This window comes from Pantherophis guttatus, chromosome 3 (assembly GCF_059756535.1).
Source record: "Pantherophis guttatus breed Tessera chromosome 3, ASM5975653v1, whole genome shotgun sequence".
Lineage (NCBI taxonomy): Eukaryota > Metazoa > Chordata > Lepidosauria > Squamata > Colubridae > Pantherophis > Pantherophis guttatus.
Window position 1 is genome coordinate 159,401,397 of NC_142065.1, and position 26,167 is coordinate 159,427,563.

Consider the following 26,167-nt stretch of genomic DNA (forward strand, 5'->3'; position numbering starts at 1 on the left):
ATTTTTTAAAGAATAAATTGTTTTCAAATACCCATTTTATAGAACAATAAGCTGAATATAAAATGTCAATGCTTGTTGCTTTGCTTTATTTATTTATTTATTTATTGCAAGCTATCTTGAATCCCTATGGTTATGTAGCATTGTAGGACGAAAGCTGTGTTAATCTGTGTTAGCAAAAAGGAGTGTGGCAACATCTTTTCTGGAAAAAAAAAGTTTTTAGTCAAAAGGAAAAGTTGTTAGGAGTATCCTCATGGTGAGATGAATGGCTGTATAATTTCTTGAAACAATCATATTCAGACAAAACTGCAAAGTTATTTTGTCCATTGGATTTAAAAGAAAACAGCGCGAGAAAATTAAAGCCAGACAAGTCAGATCTAGTACAATATTATCCGATCTAGTGCAATATTAATATTTCAGGATTAGGGTGTCATGGTCGGCTCAGCAATTCTTAGCAATTTTGTGTGCTTTAGAGGAAACCTGGTGATCAGGCAGCCTAATGTTTTAAAAACATTATTTTAAATATTTGCATAAGGCTGTCTGCTATTCTGCATATCATAACATGTTTGTGTGTTTGAGGGAGGAACTAAACCATTGGAAGTATGAAGCTATGGATTTGTTGTGACCCCGACTCCCGAGCCTGTCCTAACAGAGGAAGAGGACTCAGAAGGTGATGGGGAGGAACTGATAAGGCCTCCCTCTCCAGGACCCTCCTCTCTGGCAATGCCTCAGGTTCCATCTGAAGGCCAAGAGGAACAGCCTGGGATATGCCAGGAGGAAAGTATATCGGAACAACAACAGATAGGGAGCGAGGATGATGAATCCTGGCTTGATCCCAGGCAGTGTCGGAGGGAGAAGCGTGTGCAGCAACGAAAGAGGCGTGGGAGGGCCAGAGATTGAGCTGAGTCACTGAGCCACACCCCACAAGGAATAAAAGTGGATGTGATTGCTCTTCAGGCTTTGTGACGGTCAAAGTTAAAAACCTGAGAATCACATCATGTTACCTGAAATCTGGCTTGTACATATTTGGATTGGACCTTGGCGAACTATTGCTTCGTGGATTACTTTTTGCTACTGAATCGGACTGAGGATAAACTCTCTCTTGCTTACTGTAAGTGAAAACTGACTTGGCAGGCATTTCGCAGTTTACTGCCAATTATCTGCAAGGGTTTCTAGTCTGATTGCTTAATAAAATCTTGGCAGGCATCCCTGGTTGTGTGTTTGCCTGTGTGGGGAAGGGGGACAGAACAGGATTAAGAGAAAAACATTCTTCTTTCCTTTTCTTGTTTTTTTTTAAAATATGTGTAGTCTCTTGGGATACTACAAAAAAAAAAAAAGATCTTCCAAAAAAGCCAAAAACAGATCCACAACTATGCAAACGTTGGAAAACCTTGTATTAGAACTAGTGCTTCTTTTTATTAGTTACATTGAGGCCCTAAATTTTCTCTGCAGACTATTGGTTTCCTCAACATATTATATTTTAAGATTTGTCACTATATTTTCCTATTTAAGACACACAGATACATTTTGCTCAGTATCATACCTGCATTTGTGGAATTGCTGAGATTTCAAACTATCGCTTAGTCTTAAATATGCCAAAAGAAAGCCGAAATGGAAGAACTGAAGTATGAGAACTATTTTAACCATCAGCATCTTCACCACTGCAATTTAGCACCATGAAAAAAAAAATATTACTGCTTACTAAATCAAGGCCATTGGTACTTTCAAATAGATTTTTTGCCCTAGAAGTTGAATATAATTTTTTAAAAATAAACAAATAAAATATCTTATTTAAACAATGAGCTTCAGATATTAAAGCTACCTAGCAAGATAGAGAGTTATGTTGTCGTTAAAACAAGTGATTTTTTTTTTTTTACAAATACGTAATAGAGTTCAAAAATATATTGCCTATTAATTATAAATGATCGATGCATGGGGAAGTAATTTTCTTCTATTTTCAATACCTACACAGGGAGACCATAAGGTTCAGGTAATTATAACAGATGACAGACGTTAACATTCATATAGAAGCATGCTAATGTCAATGCAGAGAGCTGACATCCCATTATAAACAGAAGTTCTTCCAAAGGAAGGAAATGCTCAGTGTGCATTTCTACTCTGTGCACATTTCAGAGTCTGAGTGCCTGACAAAGATGCCTTGTTTTAGCATGCACAAAGATGGCTTTGAAGCACTCAAGGGCAAGGTGCTTGTTATATATGAAATGCCTGTGGGTGATCAATTATTAAAGGTACATTCTTCGTTAGTAAAAAGATGTCATAATAGCTTGGCATGAGGTGAATATTCTTATTAATCACCTATGGTGCTTTGAGGATAAATGTCAAGTTGCATAACCATCTTAGTGGAGAAGATTAATCTTATATGGTATGTGTATGTAGGTGTGTGTGTTTCTCATATGAAATTAATTAGCTATTTCATATCAAGAAGTACACATTTTCCACCTTTAATAATATGCATAATTTAGCAAACCTACACCTATGAAATGAAATCATTAATTAAAAAAAGAACCAAAAGTGTGATTTGGAAACAGCTGGAGTAGCTTGGTTCCAGAAATAATGACTTTTTCCCAACCCTCAGTGGCTTTGAGTCTTACTCATTTATCCAACGTGCATCATTTCCTTTTTATTAAAAACCATAGTATTGATAATTTGTGCTAGATTAATATTGTATATTTCTCCTTGAATAGGATGAGTGTCAGGGTTCCAAGTAACACCCCCAACGAAAGAAGACTTTGAGGCTAGAAGTCTGAAAGATCTGTGTGAGTGACAAAAATAATGTTCCCAATACAGTAACATCAAAAGTTATGTTGTCCTTCTTTGCCATGGGTGAGGTGCCTTTGAATTACGGTTGGCTCCTGGTGGGTGCCTACAGGTTTCTTTGGCAAGGGTTTTTTAGAGATGGCTTGCCATTGTGTCCTCCATAGGGATGAGAGAATGACTGGCCCAAGGTCACCTTGCTGGATTTCAGGGCTAAGGTTGTACTAGAACTTATAGTCTGCTGCTCTCTAGCCTGGTGCCTTAACCATTGGACTAAACTGGCTCTATTATTGCACAATATGCTTAATTTCACATGCTATAAAATAATGTTTAGGATAATCTAATGCACATTAGAGCCTACACGGAAAAGGTTGATGCCAGATGTTCATGCTGGTTTTAGAAAAGACCAAGGAACAAGAGACATAATGTTATATTTACTCTCTTAAAAATGGTTTAAGCTTACCCCAGCTTATCATTTATATTTAGCCTTTGCCATTGATGCATCAGGTTATTATTATAGATTTTTCTTGTTAACTGTACAAGCATTAATGATCCAGTTCAACGTACTCTTAAACATAGCCAACAAACTGAGATAAGGTGAAAAGATTATTTTTAATATTGAAACTTTCTCCCAGATAACCTTTTTGATACTTCAATATTATGCTCTATTAGGTAAACAGTTTTGGTACAGAAGATAATTGCCCAGGAATTCCATGATAAATTGTGAAAGTATTAAGTAAGCTATGCTTTTTTTCCAGGTTACATTTTAAAGAAAATTATTTGTAGGTTGCAGTTGCTTAAAATTAACTTGAGGAATATTTATTATCGTGGTGTTAAATAGATTCAGCTGCACTTCTGCATTATATGATACTGTATATGAGATTTTTAATGCCATTTCTAATGAGGTTTTTGGAGGTTGTTTTTGAAAAAAATAGATATACAAAGTCTGAAATTCAAGGTTTATAAAGCACAACTAATATAGGAATATCCTTTCTTGGCATCCTGGTTAGATGGGACAGCTTGTTGAAAGCAAAAATTTTTCAGTACAAGTATGTCTGATGTGAGATCAATATGGAATTCAGTGTTGCAGATTTAGAAAACTTTATTTTTCATTCTTGATATTTATCTGAGTTGTTTCCATACTGTCCTTAAATGTTAATGGGTTAAATTATTCTTGAAAATCCATTTAAATTTCACCCTAATTGTTGTCTTCCCATTCCTTTTACCATTAAACCAATAGTGCATTCCAATTTTTATATCAGTTTCTAATTATTTGGGGAACTTTCTTGCAAGTTTTATTTAAATGAGGAGGAAGTTGTACTTTGGATTGCATTTTTACTTGGATAGCATAAATATGTAAACATTTAATATATAAACTTCCAGAATTAACACGTAAAGGTTTTTGAATTTTTCAGTGATGTTGTCATTTGAAAAAAATGCACATAAGAATGCACATATTAGAAAAAATTCCATCCAATGATGTATGCTAGAGAAAATAATATTGAAAAGTACATACATATGGGGGAAATAAATGTGATCAAAGTATCAGAATAAATGCAAAGTTTCGTGCATGTTCAAAATTCAGACTGATGCAGATGTTGGACAGTAACAATGAATACACAGGGAACAGTCATGAATCAGTCTGAAATGTTTTTATTCATTTTCTAAGTACACCTTGAAATTGCTTGTCTTGCCATCCCATTGTCATGACCTACTGTAATCTGCTAAATCTATTTTTTTTCTAACGAAGTTATAAAGTTTATACAATTAGACTAGTGTTGTTGGCAGAAGGAAGAGGACAAGAAGGGAATCCATACAAATCCACAGCAACAAGGAACAGCGATTCTAACCCGAAAAGGAGAAATTCATTCCGTTAGCACTGACCGCAAGGATTTTGATTAAGAATTTCCTCTCCATACAAAGCAGAATTAATATCAGCATGTCAGGTCCCTGTTGGAACTCTGCCATTCTGAGGGGGGGGAGGAGGCTTCATGGGTTGAATGTTTTGCATGCTTTCGCTTTTTCTGTAACTGCTTGAGAGTTTGCAAGGCGGGTGGGGAGGGAAATCAGCCATCTGCACAGGCTCCCTCTCAGCCATTTCCAGTCTGGTGTTCAAGGTTGTGGCACTCCGAGGATGACCTTTTCTCACCATCCTACCTCAGAGTTTTCAAAACATCTTTGCAGCATTTTATTGGTTACGAATGGACATGGGGTATTGGGTGGGGGTGGGATGAAAGGGAAAGTTAGCCTAACACTTTGTACATGAATTTCAGACCCCGCCTGACTTCTCTGCAATCACTAAGTAAAAGTTTCTTTTGAAATACAAACCGCGTCAAGAGTTTTATTTTCTTGAGAAGGTAGCTGAGGCAGGTCCTTACACAACAGTAGATCCTGTGAATAAAGAAAGAACTAGCCAGAGTTGAAATGCTCCCAGATCGAACCGGATCGCCCGGTCTGGTAGTGATCTTGGCCGGTGGTTCAGCGATCCAGTAGCGATGGTGGAACAAAGCTCCACCCACCTGCCCTGGTGTTATTACTTCCTGGTTTTAACCAGGAAGTAATGTGTTTGTTAACCTTCTGTGCATGCACACAAGTTTTGCACATGCGCAGGTCTTTGCGCGCACATTACACATGCACAGCATGTGTGTTCCTGAACTGGTAAGGAAGGTAAGTAGATTTCACCCCTGGAACTAGCTATATGGAGTCATGGTAGATGTTAGTATAGTTTTAGATGATTTAAAAGTGTGAATGATAGGTTTGAATAGGAAGCTGCACCAACGTACAATAAACTTATACTACCCATATCTCCATTAGTATTACTGTACAGAAAAATGTGTGTACAATTCAGAGCTCAGTCTACAATTCTCATTTCATCTGGGATCTCCCTCATCATGCCAGCTTCCTAATAATAGTACAATAGTTGTATGCGCTCACTTATGCACACAAAGGCCACATGCTGAAATTAAAACAGTGAGAGATTAAGTGTTCTATATTGGTAGGAGAATTTACTTGCTACTTCTGAGAAAGTTGGGTTATGGAGTAGCCGTTTCCAGCTTCTTACTGCTACTGGTCCAGCATCCATCATTTGAAGCTTCCAGTTCAGTTTTCCTAAGAGAAGAGCTGGTTTGACATTCTTGAAGCCCTCTTGATAAGGAGTAATCGGAGAACATGGAGTTCCGCCGACCTCACCTTGTGTAATTTTTCAGAGATTCCATAGGAGAGAAATAACAGCTGTCATCCAGAAACTGTCAGGAGTTCCTTTTAAAAGTTACACCAAGTGCAAAATTAATTAGAATAAAAGTATATTTGAATATGAGTCAGAACAATTACCTGGGGTTAAAGTGAAGATGATTATGTACTGCTGACTTTATTTCTTTGGTCTGAAAAATAATATAGTTTTGTTTTTTGTTTTTTTGCAAAATAATGTATAATGCTGACATTTTCAGGATATTTTTGGATTGACCTTTGGGCCAATCTTTTTCCAAGCTACTACATGTACTAATAAAAACCTGTGAAAAACATTACTCTGTTTAATAAAGACCACTGTTAATTATAGACTGTAGACTCAACTAATATAAACTTGCTATCAGTTCCATTTCAAATAAAGTGTTTCACAATTAAATTAAACAGTAATGTCCAGCAGGCACATCCGCAAAATATATGCTGTTCTTGTTGATGTTATTCCAGCTGATTTATTTTAGTAATACATGACAATTTCTCTGGAGTCACATACCATCTAAAAATTATTTTTATATAGTTTTTTCTGTAATTTGGATGAAGGTTTGATTCTGTTAGGAGGGAAAGGAAGGCTCCGTGGGAGTTGGTGCATTCCCAAAGCAGTAGATACAAATAGCTTGGAATTTGAAAAAGAAACAGCATCTGTTCCAAAACTACTTATTTGTTACTGAACTTAACAATGGTTGGGAATTATATTGTACAATGTTGTACCATAAAGGTAAAGGTTTCCCTCACACATATGTGCTAGTCATTCCCGACTCTAGTGCTCATCCCCGTTTCAAAGCCAAGAGACAGTGCTGTCTGAAGACATATTTGTGGCCATGTGGCCAGCATGACTAAATACCAAAGGCACACCGAACGCTGTTACCTTCCCACCAAAGGTGGTCCCTATTTTTATACTTGCAATTTTTATGTGCTTTCGAACTGCTAGGTTGGCAGAAGCTGGGACAAGTAACGGGAGCTCACCCCATTATGCAGCACTAGGGATTCAAACCGCTGAACTGCTGACTTTTCGATCTACAAGCTCAGCGTCTTAGCCACTGAGCCACTATGTCCCTCTATGCTGTACCATACGTGTTCCTAAAACATATTGATACCTACAAACTTTTAACATGATTTCTAAATATTTCAGTTCCACGATAAAGTCATGTATGTAAGATGGACAACTATACAGAATTTTCTAAATAAATTTACAAAAATAAAAATAAAGGCTTCTAGTTGATTGTAGCTCATATTTTCTCTCTACCTTTTGGTCCTGTAATGTTGAATATTAACAGAATAATAGAATGTTTAATTTTTCTTCCTTCCTTTTTCTTTCACAGTAGATTTCTTTCAGGCCTTTCCTAATGTCTTCGTTCCCTGCTTTCCTCTTCTTCTGTCCTTCATTCTAGCAAAGCTATTATGTTTTTTTAAAAAAAATAATTTTATTAAGGATTATATTATACAAGTAAAATTTATACAACAAAATAAAGATGTATTTAAAAATCTAAAAAATGAAAGGAGAAAAAGAAGAAAAAGAAAAAAAGAAAGAAACCACCCCCTTCTTCCCCAGCAAGAATAGTCAACGTTATCACCACCTCTTAACATAAAACTAAACATCTTTTCATTCCATATCGTACTACAGTTTCTATAAATTCATCTCAAAAACCTCATAGCTCCTTATTAAAAAGCAAAAGTCTAGCAGGGGTTATCAGAAATTATATTATAAATTTTAAGTTAAAAGTGCTGTGCAGGCACAGTGCTTAGAATGCAGAACTGCAGTCTAATTCAGCTCACTGCTAGCAGTTGGAATAGAATAGAATAGAATTTTTTATTGGCCAAGTGTGATTGGACACACAAGGAATTTGTCTTGGTGCATATGCTCTCAGTGTTCATAAAAGAAAAGATACGTTCATCAAGAATCATAAGGTACAACACTTAATGATAGTCATAGGGTACAAATAAGCAATCAGGAAACAAATCAATATAAATCGTAAGGATACAAGCAACAAAATTATAGTCATACAATCATATGTGGAAGGAGATGGGTGGTGGGAACAATGAGAAGATTAATAGTAGTGCAGACTTAGTAAATAGTAAATGAATCTCACCAGTCTCAAGGTGGACTCAGCCTTCCATCCTTCCAAGGTCAATAAAATGAGACCCAGATTGTAGAGAGTGGTAGGATGCTGCCGGTTTAACAACCGGTTACGTGATCACGCGCTTCGCTGTGCACGTATGCACAATTTTAAAAATAACCTTCTGTGTTACCACTTGGGAGTAACACAGCTGAGGCGTGGCAATCCATTCTGCGGTGCCAATCAGCTGAGAAGATAAAGGTAAGTAAAGTTCAGGGGTGGGGGTGGGGGGAGACCTGATCATTGGAGCAAACCAGTTCACTCCCAGTTTATGGTCGGAGCTACCGGTTTGCCCAAACAGGTCCGAACCGGTAGAATCCCACCTGTTAAGGGTAACTACTTCCCTCAGCTTAGTATGCAACGGACCGGACAGCAAAGAGATAGGTTGCTGGTTAAACACACAGATACTCACGGACTCTGAATGGTAAAAAACCATTCTTTACTCTTAGTGAAAAAACAAACTTGGTTTCTCAAAACAATGATAACACGTCTTCGAATAATCACTCTCCAACACAAAACATAGTTTGCTTACAGTTCTCTTCAATCACACACAGTCCCTCTTCAGGAGATCAATCATCAAATAGCAGGAGCAGGAGCTCCCGGGCTTCCTGCCTACTTTTATGGCTGCCTGATCATAGCACAGCCAATCATTCTTATATCATTTAAAGTCACAAACATAGTTTTCTATATATTACCTACCCAACCGTAGGATAAATATCCAACACCACCCCTGAATTGTTGGGGGCAATATGTAAATCACTTAAAGAGTGCTGTAAAGCACTATGCACTATGCACTATGAAGTGCTATACAAGTCTAACTGCTAGTCCTACTGCTATTACAGTATACTTTCCCTTTAAATAAATCCCATTCCCATTTCCTCTCTTCAAATAATCAAGATTCAGACCCAGTCAAAAATCAAGTAAACATTACCAGAAATATCCATTGTCATCCAGCTCTAATCAATAAAGTATTAAACAGCCCCTCAAACAACAGTCCATTAATTTAGTCTTAATCAGATACATTAATTTTGCCTTCTTTCTTCTTTCTGCTGGCAATCTTTAAAATTTCAAAGAACATTTTAGTGTCTGTCTTCTCATAATCTCCTTCTCTCAGAATTCTTCAGCTTTATCAAAACTCCTTTGTACTTCCAATGTAGTAACTCTAGCAAACTCCTCTTGTAGATTCAGTTTAAGGGAATAATCCAAATCAGTCATCTGCTTTATTATTTTTATTTCTTTGTCAGTTTTGAATCAACGTGTAACATTTCTAAATTCATTGTTTTCATCTCTTTCTTGTAAACAGTGATTTTTAATTCTGCCTGTAAAGCAGTTTCAGTTTTATTCAATGGGGCTTAATCCTCTGCAATTACACAAGCAATGCTAATAAAGAGTTAAAAAATTCAAAAAACCTCCTGTCACTGAGTCAAACATTTGAGTCACACACTTCCAGGGGGGCCTAATGTTTAACTGATGTTCCTCTAAAACAGAAGAACACATTGTGGGTGAAAAGCACCATATTACAGGAATTGGACAGCTGAAATCTTTCTGGATTTAAAAAGAGATCTTCAGATTAACCATGTGCTCAGCTCAGCTGCATTTCTGCAAGCAGATGACAAAAGCTATGTTTTGTGCTTAGCTTGCAATTGGCTAATAGTAGCAGGATGTTGTCATACTTATAGCCATTAATGTCACTTATATGGATTCTAAGTTCAACTAGCTCATGTCTTAATCATTTGGACTTAATTTTTTTTAACTCATTGGCTTTCTTTAAAGATTAAGAAGAAAGAAAAGCTTGATTGAAATCACTGGGTGAACGTCTTTCAGTTCTTAAAAAACAGTTTAACTAGAAATGTAAACATTTCTATATTTTTAATATAAAAGAAATGGGTGATTATTGTTGGCTTTGGAAAGTTTCAGACAGATTGGGGACTCAGATGGACTTAATTTAAGCTGTGGATGTTGATTGAAAGGATTCTTTTCCTTGAGAAAAACATCTGTTTATGTTCTGTACAGATAAAAAGCCTTTGAATATTAGAGTTACTGGACACCATATGACTACTTTAAAAGAAATGTCTGGCAAAGCATTTTCTGTTTGCACAGAAAAAGATAAAAATGGTAAAATAGTCTTACATTTTGCTCTATTTCTTGAACTTGGTTTACTCTCTCCTCATGCGTTGAATTGGTTCTTAATTTCTTGTGTTTATTTTATTTTATTTATTGTTTTATTTATATCTACTTTTATCCTACAAATAACTCAAAGTGACAAAGATATCCAACAAAGATAATCAAGCAGCGAACACCTAGAAGCAAACAAAGGAATAACTAAAAGCCAACATGGGTTTGTCAAAAACAGATCGTGCCAGACTAATGCATTCTTATTGCATTCTTTGACAAAGTGACAAAATTAGTGGACCAGAGGAATGCTGTCGATATAATTTACTTGGACTTCAGTAATGCATTTGATAAAGTAGACCATAACCTACTACTAGATAAAATAGAAAAATGTGGGTTAGACAGCATCACCACCAGATGGATTCGTAACTGGCTGACCAACCACACTCAACATGTAGTCCTCAATGGAACTGCATCTACATGGAGGGAAGTATGCAGTGGGATACCCCAAGGCTCTGTTTTAGGCCCAGTACTTTTAGGCCCAGTAATTTAATGGAAAGGAGGGGGTGACATGATAGCAATGTTCCAATATCTCAGGGGCTGCCACAAAGAAGAGGGAGTCAAGCTATTTTCCAAAGCACCTGAGAGCAGGACAAGAAGCAATGGGTGGAAACTAATCAAGAAGAGAAGCAACCTAGAACTAAGGAAAATTTCCTGACAGTTAGAACAATTAATCAGTGGAACAACTTGCCTCCAGAAGTTGTGAATGCTCCAACACTGGAAGTTTTTAAGAAGATATTGGATAACCATTTGTCTGAAGTGGTGTAGGGTTTCCTGCCTAGGCAGGGGGTTGGACTGGAAGACCTCCAAGATCCCTTCCAACTCTGTTATTCTGTATTCTGTAAATCCCCCTCCTTCTATTTCATCCCTCTGAGATGGGTTGGGCTGAGAGTGAGTGATTGGCCCAAGACCACCCAATTAGTTTTCATGGATATGGCAAGTATAGAACTCATGGTCCCCTGGTTTCTGGCCACTATTGTTTCTCCTTCTACATTTTAGCTACAATAGTCTCTACCTACCACTGTGCTCTTTGTGGTTTCTTCTATGCTTTGGACTGATACTCCTCCCACTTTCTGGCTCTCACACCAGGGTAACAATCTTCCCTCAGTCACCTTCCCCTAGTTTCTTCTGGTCTTTAGATGCTTTGAAAATATTCTGCTTGGAGTTCAGATGGAGTGTGTTCTAGCATCAGCCCAAGCTGTGTTTCTTAGAACAGTATTCATAGCAGCAGCATATAATTCTAATTACAATAATCAGTCAATACACAATATACACAGCTGTAGCAGAGCCCAGATGCATTTCCTGAATTGTCTTGTACCTTTTCTAAGAAGCCTATTATAGCATTCTTACAAGCATACATGCACTGTTAGGTATCCAATAGAGCTTAACAGGCTTCAATAATTACTAGGGTGAGGTATTTATGTGAAATAAAGGCTATAGGTGAAGCTAAAGTAATTGAAAGAATTTGAAACAGCTGTAACAACTTAGTTTATAAAAATTCTTAATGACCGCACATATTCCAAATTACAAAAGCTCAAGTTTATCTCAGGTGTGGATTTTATTTTAAATTTATTTAATTGCTAGGACCTAATAAAATTTACTTAAGGGTCATCATCTGCAAAGAGACCAATTACATGTTCATTCCCTTTATCTTCAAGCTTTTCATATGCTGATTATATCTAATCAGGGGTTTTATAGATAACATGAATAATTGTGGGTGAAATGGACAGCCCCGATTAGTGCCCCTACTTCATTGTGATATATTCCTAATTGAAGGAATTTATTTCAAAGGAAACTAGAAATTACATTTCCCTTCCAATATTTTCAGGAAAAACTGTGTGACATATAACATACGTGGGCTATGTCAACATCCCAAGTATTGTGCTTATTTAATTGGTAATAATACTATTTTTTTTGTAGTAGTAGTGGAATCATGCAAAAATACACAATAGGAAGGCAGGCTACCAATCAATTCCTTCTCTCTTCATTATTCAAACCTTAATATGCTTGGAACAGAAAAAAAAAAAGATTATTGGAAATTCCTGCTTCAACTGCTACTGGGCTTTCCAGATAAATATAATCTCTCCAATTGCTGACAGTAAAACAAACTGTATCTATCTTGGAGACAGACTTGTTCATTGATTCAATAATAGTAATTGTGGATTATACCCTGTAGAGGACACCAGTCTCATATATCACTAAAAGTGAAACCAGAAGATGGGATAGTTGATAGCCATTGTGAAGTGATGAACCACTTCTTTGTTGGTTAGTTGGTTTGTTTCTGGGCCAATTAATCAGTAAAACCAACATAGGCATGCATGACAAGCCACAATGACACCAAATGACAATATGCGCATCGTGAAGTCATCACACAATGACTTGTTTTTTATATTTTTATCAGGACATCGGATCAAAGTATGCATTACATGATTGCAATGGTGGTACCATTTGTCCCTCCATCCCATCCCCAGCATATACTAGAAAGGGGAGTTCCCTGTGGTTTACTTAAAAAAAAATGCTATTATGATGCTCAAGTAGGAAAGTGAATTTAGACTAGGGCCATGAAACCTGGGCCCATGCAATTCTAAATATCACTTATTAATGACTGAGATGATTGCAATTTAATTTAGCAACTGGTTGTGCATAATGAAGAGAATGACCTTGATGGAAAAAGCTGTTAATAAAGCAATGAGCAGACAAACTTTCAAGAAGCCAAGGGGGGTATGAGAGAGGTATGAAAGTGTCTGTAAGGGACATCCTACAAATTCACATGATGATAAAAGGAAAGGCAGGAGAAGCATATTCAGACTTCCAAGATTCTGATACCCTGTTTCCTCCAAAATAAGACATCCCCTGAAAATAAGCCCAGTCGGGCTTTTGAGCGCATGGCAATAAGGCCAAGTGTTTATGTCAGGGTTCAAAAAAATATAAAACAGGGTCTTATTTTCGGGGAAACACGGTATCATAACTAATCTTAATTCTATATTCAACATTGTGTTGACACTGATTTCCCATCCCTGGAGTTATTATTCCAAAACTTTTAAAGAGTTGATTATTGGAGCAATAATTTAAAATCTTTTGATTATTTTCCTTTTCCTCAGGGCAGCGTGTATGTGTGTACACACAAACACACACACACACTTGCTGAAGGTAAACTGGTCAGATTTAAGTCAGATTTGTGACAAACATCTTAATCAACAGATTGATTAAAGCAATGACGATTTCCCCATTATTTATTGATAATTTTGCTGGAAGAACTAGGTGAGCACAGTTCAAAAATAAGCATAACCTGCCAATAGGCAGAACAAATGCTCAGAAAAAGAAATAACACCGAACTAAAATAATAGATACAAAAAAGAAGCATTTGTGCCAGACATTTTATGTTTATTTCTTTAGCAATGCTAGCAGCTTTAGCATAGTTTCTCACAAATCATTTTGGCACAGTGCTGGCTAAGCCAAGTATTACATTTTTTATAGTAATAAAAAGGAGAAAAGTGCATAACTATTCCTAGACTGTATTATGTTGTGTGGATAAAAATACTTTCAAAATTACCAATTTAGACTGTTCCTTGCTAATGATTTAAAAGAAATCCGTGGAACTATTCTATTGCAGAATTCACCTATTGTGGCAGTCAGCATCAATAAATAATTTTATTAGTCTCCATCGTTCTGAGGTGGAAAAATAAGTACATTAAGTTTAAGAAAACTGCATGAAAAAACCCATGATTTAGAAAGAGGAATATGCAACAAAGTATGTTAAGTTTGGCTGAATATAAATAAATCATTATTAGAGTTAGTGGGAAAATCATACATCAGGTAAACCCGTTCACTTTTGAACAAAATACAAATACAAATCTCTGTATTGTGGAATGATACTTCCAGAATCTGGATGGAAATTATGACAGCTTTGTCACTGACAAAGAACAAATTTCAATAGATCCCTTTGTCCTTCAATGAGTTTATTTATGGAAAACAGCAGAATAATTGTGTTTCTGTTTGTACAATGGCAGAAAAGTTACACTATATTTTTCTGTGTCATGTGTAACCCAATTTCTCCACTATTTTTTTCTGTTGATATTGCAGAGTCACACCTTTCAGTAGTTTGAGTGTACAGATGTTTAATTTGTCATTAAACATCATCTTAAACTTAAATCACTTAAACATGAGCCAGCAGTATGCAGCAGTAGCCAAAAAAGCTAATATAGTCCTTGATTGTATAAACAGAGGCATAGGATCAAAATCATGTGAAGTATTAGTACTGCTCTATAAAGCCTTAGTAAGGTCACACCTGGAATACTGCACCCAGTTTTGGTCACCACGTTACAAAAAAGATGTTGAGTCATTGGAAAAAGTGCAAAGAAGAGCAACTAAGATGATTAAAGGCCTGGAGACAAAAACATATGAAAAACAGTTGCAGGAATTGGGTATGGCCAATCTAGAGAAAAGGAGGACTAGGGATGACATGATAGCAATGTTCCAATATTTGAGGGGTTGCCACAAAGAAGAGGGGGGGGGGGTCAACTTATTTTCCAAAGCACCAGAAGGCAAGACAAGAAACAATGGATGGAAACTAATCAAGGAGAGAAGCAACCTGGAATTAAGGAGAAACTTCCTAACAGTGAGGACAATTCTGAAGCTTGTAAAGGCTTCATCACTGGAGGTTGAAAAGAAAAGACTGGACAACCAGCTATCTGAAATGGTATAGGGTCTCCTGCTTGAGCAGCGGGTTGGACTAGAAGACCTCCAAGATCCCTTCCAGCTCTATTCTGATTGACAATAGGAACCACTACTTTCCTTCCCTAACTCATTTATCTACTACATTCTAATATGATGTATAAAGTCATTGTATAACGTACAATGGCTTTAAACTATTTCCAAATGGAAGAATAAGGGTAAAAGTGAGGTTTTAGCACTGAATCACAATCATTGTAGTATATTATAAATCTCTAGATCAAAGACTTTGTGACACATTCTGAATTTTAGAAAAGCTTTTTTAACAGGTGAATTGAAGTATTCTATATACAAATTCATTCATGTATTCTATATTAAACAATTTATTTTAAATTTCAAATTTAATAAGCAGTACTAGGGTGGGCAATCCTTTTGTTACTATAGTCTACCTTTTCCTCCAGCAGCCCAGTGTATCTAAACAGAAGAACCAGAAAGAAGTGGAAAAATAATCAGGAGGAAAAAACAAGTACAAAGAGGAAGTAAAAAGAATGAGGATACAACCAGCAGGATTAAGCCTTTAGTATGGAAAAAAATATAAGATGTATTAAAAGTAGTTGGACATTGCAAACAAATAAAAACAAATAACTAGTTTTAATTTTACTATGACCTGATTTTTACCCAATGTACCTTGGATTGTATACAAAAGGCTTCTAATCTTTTAAACTATTTATCTTTAAATTCCCGCCTCCTTAACACGTGATTCGTCCGAGGCCCTGGTTGCGGCCTGGGAACAGGCCGTGGCAGAGATCTTGGATCGAATCGTGCCTTTGCGGCCTCTGATCCGACGCATCTCCTGGGTGGCTCCATGGTTCACCCCAGAGCTCAGGGAAATGAAGCGCTGGAGAAGACACCTGGAGGGTGGTTGGAGATCTTCCCAATCCGAATTTGACCAAACACAGTTAAGAACCCATATTAGGTCTTATCTTGTGGCAATGGAAGCGGCGAAACATCAATATTTTGCTGCTCTCATTGCATCTGCAGAAAACCGCCCAGCTGCTCTGTTTAGAGTAACCCGCTCTCTTCTCAATCATGGAGCGAGGGAGGACCCCTTGCAGGGCAGAGCTGAGGATTTTGTACAGTTTCTGCAAGATAAAATCGCTCAGATTCGGACTGGGTTGGACTCTAACTGGGCAGAGTCTGGGGAGGCGACAGGGGCTTGTCTTGATGGTAGCATCTGGGTTGGGTTTGAGCCTGTTTCAATGGATGAAGTGGACAGGATCATGGGTCAACTGGGTGCCTCCACGTGTTTATTGGACCCTTGTCCCTCCTGGCTTGTTTCTGCAGCCAGAGAGGTGACTGGAGGCTGGATTCAAGCAGTTGTCAATGCTTCTCTGAGGGAAGGGGTCTTCCCCACCACACTTAAAGAGGTGGTGGTTCAACCCCTCCTCAAGAAGCTCACCCTTGATCCAGACTCCCTTAACATCTATCATCCAATCTTCAACCTTCGCTTTATAGCGAAAATTTTTGAGTCCATGGTGGCACAGCAGCTTCTGCAGTTCCTGGAGGAAACTGACTACCTGGACCTGTACCAATTGGGTTTCAGATGCAGTTACAGCACGGAAACGGCATTGGTCGCCCTAGTGAATGATCTCTGGCAGGCCAGGGATGGGGGTTGCTCCTCCATCCTGGTCCTTCTTGACCTCTCAGCGGCTTTCGATAACATCGACCATGGTATCCTACTGGAGCGACTCAGGGGATTGGGGGTAGGAGGCACCATTTTACGGTGGTTCTTCTCCTACCTCTCGGGCCGCTCGCAGTTTGTATGGACAGGGGAGAGAGATCCACCCTGAGGCCCCTCACATGTGGGGTGCCTCAGGGGTCGGTTCTCTCCCCCCTGCTCTTTAACATCTATATGAAGCTGCTGGGTGAGATCATTTGTGGTTTCGGGGTGAGGTACCATCAATATGCTGATGATACTCAGCTCTACATCTCCACCCTGGATCACCCTAGAGATACTCTTTCTGTGATGTCCTGCTGCCTGGAAGTGGTACGGGCCTGGATGGGAAGAAACAGACTCAGACTCAACCCATCCAAGACTGAGTGGCTGTGGATACCGGCATCTCGTGATCTACTGGCCCCGTCACTTGTGATGGAAGGGAAGGTCCTGACTCCCTCAGAAAGGATTCGCAATCTGGGTGTCCTCTTGGACTCATGGATATCTTTAGAAGATCATTTGATGGCCATGACCTGGGGGGCCTTCGCTCAGGTACGCCTGGTGCGCCAGTTGCGCCCTTTCCTATATCGGGATGCCCTTCCCACGGTCACTCATGCCCTTGTTACGTCTTGGTTGGACTACTGTAACGCCCTCTACATGGGGCTGCCCTTGGGATGCACCTGGAGACTACAATTAGTCCAGAATGCAGCCGCGTGGGTTGTTCCGGGGGCTTCTCGGTACTCCCATGTGACACCTCTCCTGCGCGAGCTGCACTGGCTATCGGTGGTCCTTCGGGTTCGTTTCAAGGTGCTGGTGCTCACCTATGAAACCCTACATGGCTTAGGCCCGGGTTACCTGCAGGATCATCTCCTGCCATCCTCCCATTGTCCGGTGCACTCACACAGAGCGGGCCTCCTCAGGGTGCCGTCAGCCAGACAATGTCGGCTGGTGGCCCCCAGGGGGAGAACATTCTCTGTAGGAGCGCTGACCCTCTGGAATGGGCTGTCCACCAGCCTCAGGACAGCCCCTGACCTCCTTTCCTTCTGCTGCGAATTGAAGACGTGGCTTTTTCACCAAATGGGCTGAATCTGTTGGGGTGATTTTAAATAATTTTAATTAATTTTAATTAATTTTAAATTGATTTTAATGTTTATGTAATTTTTTGTTCATTCTTGTAAGCTGCTCTGAGTCCTTCAGGAGAAGGGCGGCATATAAATTATATACATACATACATACATATATACATACATACATACATACATACATACATACATACATACATACATCTATCTTTTGGATTTTTCAAAATATTTTGTAGTCTTGAAGTGATCCTAAGAATCCTTTGCCAAAAATGGCAGAATATTAAACTTTGATTGTTTATGTCTTGCCTCTGAATTTACAGCTTACTAAAACCTTCTCAGAAATATCTTGACTCATTTTTCTTATTCTGCAAGCTCAGAGAGTGAGGGTTGCTGGAATTTGTGCTTTACAAAACACATCTCTTTAATTCTAAACTATTAATTCTGGCAAACAACCACTTGCTTTACTGGCTGGTTTATTCAATTAAAAATTTGAGTCAATTACTTAAAAAAGAACAACCTCGTTAATGCACACGCATATGCATACACACATACATCAAATATGTTCACTCATAAATGTAGAACTTGTTTCTTCCTTTTGCTGACATTATAAAAGAATTTAGAGATGATGACATAGGACAAAAAGAAGCTCGCTATCAAGCTGTACTGGAATCCCTGCAGTGTCCATTTCTTGACCTATTCTACCTTGAAGGGCTGACAGATATTTACGTTAGATAATGAGATAATTCATTATGTTGGGTAATGAAAAGGACACTGTGCCATATGTTAATCTACCCCGAGTTGTGTATCCTTTTCCATTTCTAGTTCTCACTTGGAACATTTGGTATACTTCATAACTTAATTTAGAAAAATACAAATGTGCCGTGCCATTATTTATTTAATTTATTTTTGTTCCTCCTCTTCCCCTACATGGCCCAAAATAATTGGTCCAATATCTGCAATTGAATCCTTTTTACTTCTATGAAACTAACTGCTTAAATCAAATCAAATCAAACCTTTGTTGTCAATGCACAACATATGTACCATGAATTTAGCAGTCCATGGAAACTGTTGTTCCCTGCAAATGACAGCATTGTTGTTAAAAAACAAACAAACAATGAAAATGTAGCTCTGTGTTCACTACAGAGTGTATCAGTGGCTTATGTATAGTATTTTGGACCAATGTCTCCGTAACACAATGGAACCCATTTATGTTCCATAGAAACAACTATGTCAGAATTCACAACTGACATTTCCAATGTGGAAGATAATACTCATGTTTAAGTTAACACAGAAAACCCTTGATTGTTCATAGTCCCCAACTGATACAAAGAATGGCTGGATACCTGCAGTATTTGTTTCTGATTCATCTTATTACCACCTATATTATCTGGTAGATTAGTAAACCTGCTTTTATACACATGTATAACAGTCTTCAAAAAAACTGACAAACCTGTTGAAAACAAGACTACTGGGGAAGGAAGGTGCCTGCCTGCTGGTTATGGTCCAAAGAATAATATGACAAATATTTCACTTTTTCTGATAATGTGAAATAATGTTAAACATGTTAAAAAATAAATTGCTTTCTTTATTGTTTATTGGTCAAGGATGTCCCCATTTGACAACATCCGGTTGTGGGCACAAACCTTCACTAATGACCTAGATGCTGATATCCCAATTCAGGATTACTGTATCTATTACTGTATCTTTCTACTATTTAAAAAGAGTTGTGGAAATATCAATGTTGATATATTATTATCCAGAAGTTATTAACTTCCAAAAATTATTCACATGTTTAAAAATATAATCTCTCATGATTCATCAGTAGGGTGTAGGAAGATTGTGTGTGATGCAGAAGGCAGCTTTGTTTCGTGCATGTGATAGCAACAGCAATAGCACTTAGTCATATACTGCTTCATAGGGCTTTACAGCCCTCTCTAAGCATTTTACAGAGACAGTATAATGTCCTCCAAAGTCTGGGTCACCATTTTACCGATTTCAGAAGGATGAGTCAACCTTGGGCCAGACAGGATCAAACTACAGCCTGTGGGCAGAGTTAGTCTGCAATATTGCATTCTAATTACTCTCTTTCCTTTTCCATCCATTAACATGCCAGATGGGATAATTGTTATTGTTAATGGACAGAAACTAATTAAGGAGAGACCCAACCTAGAACTAAGGAGAAATTTCCTGACAGTTAGAAAAATTAATCAGTAGAATAACTTGCCTCCAGAAGTTGTAGTTATTCAAACACAAAGAAGAGATTGGACAACCATCTGTCTGGAATGGTATAGGGTTTCCTGCTTGAGCATGGGATTGGACTAGAAGGTTCCTTCCCAACTCTGTTATTTTGTTAGTGGAATACTGACCTTCCAGAAGACTGATAAATCTACATTCACTCAAATAAAATGAAACCAGATTATTGTCATGAAACTGTGCTACGTTAAAACTGTAAGCATAGCACTAAACATTCCACTCTAGAGGCAATTTGATTTATGTTGATAGACTTTTCTGCCAACTCAATGACAAAACAAATGCATATTAATTTACCCATGAGTATTTGCCCTTATTCTCTACTTTCGGCCAATAGGACATTGACAGGCATTGACAGGCATTGAATGATGTCTGGTCTGTTAGCAGTTTGCCAGATGGTGAAGAAATGAAAAGATGACAACAAGTAGCTCACTGATTCACCAAAATGCATTGCTTGGCACTTCTTTGGTATAAGTCACACAATTCCTTTATAGATAAAAATATTCTTCCTTCCTATAAATTATTTAATAATTCAGCTACAAAGGTTATGTGCGGTCTCTACATTCATAGAGAGAGAGTCTGACAGGGATGCAGTTTAGCGCCATCTCTATTTAACTATTACATCGTTATTATTTTTTTCAGATGAACTATCTCTCTCATCAGCCACCAAAATTGACATAGAAACATATCATAATTCTCTTATATGCAGAAAATGCTTTCCACATTTCTATCAGCCTTTAAAAAAAAAGACTATTGTGTGCTGGCTGAATATTGCAATAAAGAAGCATTTGATATTATAAAACCAAGATATAGCAGTGTAAAACATATATTTGGAAATTAAACAATTATCCAATTAAGAAGATAAAATTATTTAAGTATCTTGGGATTGTATTTCATGCTGCAACCAATATATAAGTTGCTTAGGGAACATACAGTGAAATCCTACTCCCTAAAAGATCTGCCACAGCTGTTCAAACTTTTTTATACATATCAAAAGTATTATTATTATTATCTCTTTTATTCATTAAACATGAAACTCAGTCAACTGAACATTTAAAAATGTATCAGAAATATAATTGACTGACACTGATGGTTGATACAGGTTGCTGCCAGCATCCTAGGTATCAACCAATTATCTTCTTAAAATGTATGATGCTTCAAGTAGCACAGGTTTTTGTAGTTCCGCTGGTGTTATTGCAGGAAGCCGCAATTTATTGATGTATTTTATAAAATTCTTGGACATGGTATGAAGTGCCCCGATGACAATGGGTATCACTGTTACATGCTTCATCCATATTCGTGTAGTTTCGATGGCCAGGTTGCAATATTTCGTGATTTTTTTCCAGTTCTTTTTCTTCGACTCTGGCATTTCCTGGTACAGTGATATCAATAAATTGTATGCTTCAGTTTTCCACCAAACTGTGATATCTAGCATGTTGTGTTCTAAATGATGATCTGTGTCTGTTGTTGTTGTTGTTGTTGTTATTACTGTAACTATAATACAATAAAATCCATATACATCTTTTGCCTCATTGGAAAGAGTTCACAAGCTTTATAGGACCATATTTCAAGTCCCACATCGCCTTTCCAATGTGATCCTATGTCACAAGTCTGGCATCAGTAAAAGTGCATTCAGTACCTTGATACATCTTTGGTTACCAAATTAAATTGCTTTCCTTCCCAGCAGATCAAATTCCCTGGGTCCTTTCTGATAATCATGTTTCAATTTGGACCAAGACAACACAATAAGAAACTTTTAGCAATTAATTTAATTCAAGTGCACATCCTAGGGCATAACCATGTGGTAGAAGCAATCAAACAATTCCTTAAAGACACTGATATTAAGTCAGATGTGATGGAGCTTCCTAAAGGTATTTTGAATTAGCTCTCACACCACTTCCAAAATTGCTAGATATTTAAATCAAATTAATATCTCCAAACTGAAGAGGGCCTTAGTACAATTCAATGCATTTAGAGAGGATTGGATTCAAATAAAGGTAATTGATTCAAATCTAGTGTATGCCCATGCATAAGAGGAACCACTAATGTCTTGTTATACTTGTTATAATTCTTTACAGTATAGAATTATACTGTTATATAATTCTATACAGCTAATCCTTGACTTACAATAGTTCATTTAGTGACCATTCAAACTTACAACAGCACTGAAAGAAGTGACTTATAACAATTTTTCACACTTACAACCATTGCAGCATCTACTTGATCACATGATAAAAGTTTGAATGCTTAGCAACTGGTTCATATTTATGACCGTTGCAGTGTCCAGGGGCTATGTGATTAATTTTTATGACCTATTGACAAGCAAAGTCAATGGGGAAACCAGATTCGCTTAATAACAGTGTTACTAACTTAACAACTGCAATGATTCACTTATTGCAAGAAAGGTCATAAAATGGGACAAAATTCACTTAACAAACGTTTCACTTAGCAACGTAAATTTTGGGCTCAGTTGTGGTCATAAGTCGAGGACTACCTGTATTGATATCGGCCATAAGCTCATAAACCCATGCCTAACCCAATTCCCCAGCTATTTTGGTTGGTGTTGCATTATGTTGTTATTTCTCCTTGCAATTTTTATAGGGCCATGCATCTCAGGTTCATGGCTATCAGCATTAAAATAAAATATAAAGAAACTAGTTCTGTGTCATAAAGAATTTTATAAAGAAGAACTAATATCTTGAACAACAATCTTCCTACAGCACACATATGTTGACTTGTTCATATATATAGTCTAAAATATTAATTTTGCTTCAACTAGTACAATAATATATGCTTATGTAATGTTTTTGTTCCATTCAAATAGAAATGGATGATTATGGTGATTCTAAGAGCAATCAGCTGCTGATAATTTTTTATTGAGTTGAATATGACTCAATAAAAAATATCAGAAGAGAAAACTGAACTACTATAGATTGTGTTTGTATACATGTTAGATATGGCTTTAGTGCAAACTTTTGTGACATCTGGTATGTTATAATTGTGTCCAGGCACCAAAAAAATCCACAATTGGTCATATTTTTCATAGCAGGGAAAGGAATGTGCCTCTTACTAACAATGACAGTCCCTGAAATATCAAGTGTAATTGGAACAACATTTTTTGCAAAGGTGTTTTTTAGCCAAAAATACAAGTATATTAAAAATAGCAGTCATATATCCACATAAAATGTCTAACGCCTGTCTGCCTTTAGTGATTTCCCTTAGCATTGTTGTTTCTCCTGCTAATTGGCTCTCATGACTTTCATAGAGTGATTCTCTAAGGCATAGAACAATTAGAAAAGCAGCCTAAAATTATTTTAAGATACAGTATTTCCGTTCCTACTCAAGGGCTTCTTATTTTTTTTTCCAGCCAGAAAAGTAGAGTGCAATAAAGTTGAATAATATCTCTATTCTCAGCAAGAGGGATAAATGATATAATCATTACAGAATTTTTAAAAAATCCACTTAATACAAATAGTTTCCCAACAGACTATCACAGCAGGTTGCATCGTATAAAATCCTGACTCAAGCTGGAACAAGCTAAACACAGCTAAACCCCAAGGCTGTGCTATCCTTGTTAGCTCTCTTTAAATAAGCCCAGGTGCCCTATAGTCACTCCAGCAAAACTACTTTTATTTTTAAAGGGAGAAGATTCACAAATGGAAGATAAATATTCCAGTGTGAGCTACCAGTTATCGGACGGTCAGGAGAGATACAATACAACAAACACCCTAAAATAAATATTATTTCCTATTTCCTTTTCACTACTTCTCTTCTTAGATCTGATAGGTATCAGAAATTCTTTAACAATATATAGAGAAAAATATGTATGTCTCCTTTCAGGAGATTCCAGAATTAATGGGCCAGACCCTTCAACTCACCTTCACCTGACTTACCCAATCAAACCAACTAATTTCTAACACAGTTCTCCCCATCACCATGGTTACTGGACGCAAGGCACAGAGGTTATACAATCAGACAGGAAGTGTGTTAAGGGAACAACTCTGGTGAGGGTGTATGTGCAACTTGAGTTGTATATTATTAAGAGCACTATACAAATGAGATTTGGGCACGCAATTTGGAGCTGAATGTTTGGCAACTACTTCTAATAGTACTATTTCTAGGAAAGGTAAAAAAAAAGTGTCTTTGCAGTAGGTCTTGTTAAAACTATGACTAGAGCCTAGCTATATTTAATGTTTATTAGGATTGTCTCCCCCTAAAACAGCAGCAAATTCCTTGCAAATAGGACTAATTTTCAAGCAATAGGGTGGAAAAGTTCTTCCTGAGATGGGTTATTGATTATTTCCTTATAATATAGTTTGATAAGTGGCATCATGGGTTGTGAGATGACTATATGAGGTGCAGTGCTAAAGCAATAACACAGTTATGTCAACACACTAAAAGGGAGAACCTTATTGTTTTTTATTAGACTCTGTCAATCCTCAAGGACAAATTTAAGGGATGTAGTGAGAGGAAATTTAATATTTCAGTGGTATCTGTTTTTCTGAAATGATCCTCTTGGTTCAGTTCTTAGCTCAGGACTGGCAGAGAGAAGAAATCAATTCGGTAGCTGGAAAGAGTCACACAATAAGAACGAGTGCTACTAGTTTGGAGAAAATAGACATGTATAGTCCATATATTAAACCTTCAACTGCTTGCTTAAGGATTTTTATGCAGACACTGGGCATTGTGTTTGGGACATTAACTCCTAAAGGAGATAAAATCAATATATATATAAAAAAACCTGGAGGAACTCTACTTTGTAAACTAGATGAATACTGAAATTCCTCAAGAGAATTGGACCTTAAATATCCTTTTATCTCTTTTCTTGTGTCCCGTTGTATATACTTGGAAATTATGTAAGAAGTGGATTTTTATTTTTTAAACTGAGGGAAATCAGAATATTCAATACTGAGTTTGAAGCATGCAGTTTGTTTCAGTCGCTGCTTTGCAAATCTCTTGTGGCTGTATGAACTAACAAAAATTAATACTGTTAGAAAATCCATAGACCTTCATTGGAAGTGAGAATTAAAAACAAAAGCAAACTGGTTGTAACTTCATTATCCAACTGGATAAATCACAAATGAACAGTACTTTTCCACTGCATCTCAATGCCCTTTCAATTCCACTTGGATGGGCTAGTAAAACAGCCCCACCCCCCTTTTTCCCCTACAAAAGTTATCCATTTTGATTGAATGCTGTTTCTTTTTCAAATAGAAAGTTTTAGTTAAAATCTAAATCCAAGAGAAAATATATGAGGCAACTTTTCTTGCTTGGCTTTTAGATATGATGTTGACCTCTAAGATACTGGCTTGCTGTTATCTGCAAATGTGCTAAACACCCTTCTCAACTAGATCTCTTATAAAAATGTTGAATAGCACTAAGTCAAGCACAGAGCCTTCAGAAACGCCACTTAATACTTCCTTCAGAATCTGTCTTTGGATATGGTTGCTCAACCAATTGCAAATTAACTGGCAAGGAGTAGCCTTACATGTTAACTGTCAGGTTATCATGAGAGACCTTTCACTGAAATCAAGATGTTATACATCAATAGAATTACCTTGGTCAGCCAGACTAGTGAAATCTGTCACTAAAAAAGAAATGAAATTACCTTGACACAGCTTCTTCTTGACTCCTCATAATAGCAGGATTCTTACCTAAGTCCTGTAGACAATTTCTTGACAATTTGTACTAATATCTGTTCTAATTAAAACTGAAATTAACTAATCTATAGTATATTTCCCTAGGTCTTTCTTTTTCCCTTATCTTTAGAGTTCTTTAGAGAAATGTCTACTGGCATTTCATCAGTTCTCCAGTAATTTTCAAAGCTTAGCCAGCAATTCTGAGATCACTTCTTCCTATTCCTTTCACACCATGATATGTAATTTGTCTGGGCACATCACTGTTTAAAACCTATTTATCAAATTACTTTTCAGTATTTCACTGTATTCTTAGGAATGTACCATATTTTCCTGGAAATTAAAAATATTTATCTTCCAGATGTTTAATACCAAATGAGATCATTAGTCTTCTAGACTTGTGTGCATGTGCAAACACACACAGACACACAGATAAACACAGATAAATTTGATTAAAAAACAAAAAGCAAAATGAAATAATTGTGAGGCTATAGCTAACACTAAGACTTTTTAAAA

General features: G+C 37.1%; 1 long non-coding RNA gene across 1 annotated transcript; it reads right to left on the minus strand.

Moving 5' to 3' along the window:
- Window positions 1-1,275: 1,275 nt before the first annotated feature.
- Window positions 1,276-25,804, minus strand: LOC148114878 (uncharacterized). The gene is made up of 2 exons (XR_015733338.1): window positions 25,624-25,804; window positions 1,276-6,152 (listed from the first exon to the last, which is right to left on the minus strand). It is a non-coding gene; the product is annotated as an uncharacterized LOC148114878 (long non-coding RNA).
- Between the last annotated feature and the right edge of the window lie 363 nt (window positions 25,805-26,167).